The sequence below is a fragment of the Erinaceus europaeus genome, chromosome 11, assembly GCF_950295315.1.
Source record: "Erinaceus europaeus chromosome 11, mEriEur2.1, whole genome shotgun sequence".
Taxonomy (NCBI): Eukaryota; Metazoa; Chordata; class Mammalia; order Eulipotyphla; family Erinaceidae; genus Erinaceus; species Erinaceus europaeus.
The window spans coordinates 96,979,978-96,980,594 of NC_080172.1; the positions used below are offsets into that span (position 1 = coordinate 96,979,978).

At 37.0% G+C, this 617-nt stretch overlaps 1 non-coding gene across 1 annotated transcript; it reads right to left on the reverse strand.

Annotated features, from left to right (window-relative positions):
• Positions 1-286: 286 nt before the first annotated feature.
• LOC132541637 (small nucleolar RNA SNORA33) lies at positions 287-415 on the reverse strand. The gene has a single exon (XR_009552767.1). It is a non-coding gene; the product is annotated as a small nucleolar RNA SNORA33 (small nucleolar RNA).
• Between the last annotated feature and the right edge of the window lie 202 nt (positions 416-617).

Consider the following 617-nt stretch of genomic DNA (forward strand, 5'->3'; position numbering starts at 1 on the left):
TATATACATATTAAAAAATAATGAAAAATAAAATGCTGTGTACCTCAGTAGGAAAACTTTTAAGGATTTCTTCTTAAAAGCAAGGAAAACATAGATTTTTGTTGGTATGCTTCAAATTCTGCTTCTAAAACCCCTTCTGTTTCACTGGTTTAATCCCCCCTGCTTAACACTGTATTCTATTTACATAACCACTGTTAACTAAGCACTGTCCTATCTGCAGGGCATTGGTTTAATCCACTGACTCATTATGTCTTTTTTTCTTTATTTTTTTCCTTTTATTAAAATTTTATGTAGCCACTTTCAGGGACCTTAAAGACCCTAACATCATTAAGGCTCATAACATGGCATTGCTATTGCCAGTTATAAAAAATTTCTCCAGAAACACAATCAGGTAAGCAGATTCATTGACTGGCTTGGATGATGTCTTTTTGCTCCGCCCCCTTGCCTAGTACACCCTGATTTCCACCAGTCTTTTTTCACTCCACCCTCTCTATGTCACATCCTGTTTCCACCCTACTTGGCGAGTATATATAAGTACAGGATTGTGATTAGAGATAGCTTAGATTGCACTGCGTTCTGCATGAATAAAGACTGAACTGCGTACCACTCAGCCATGA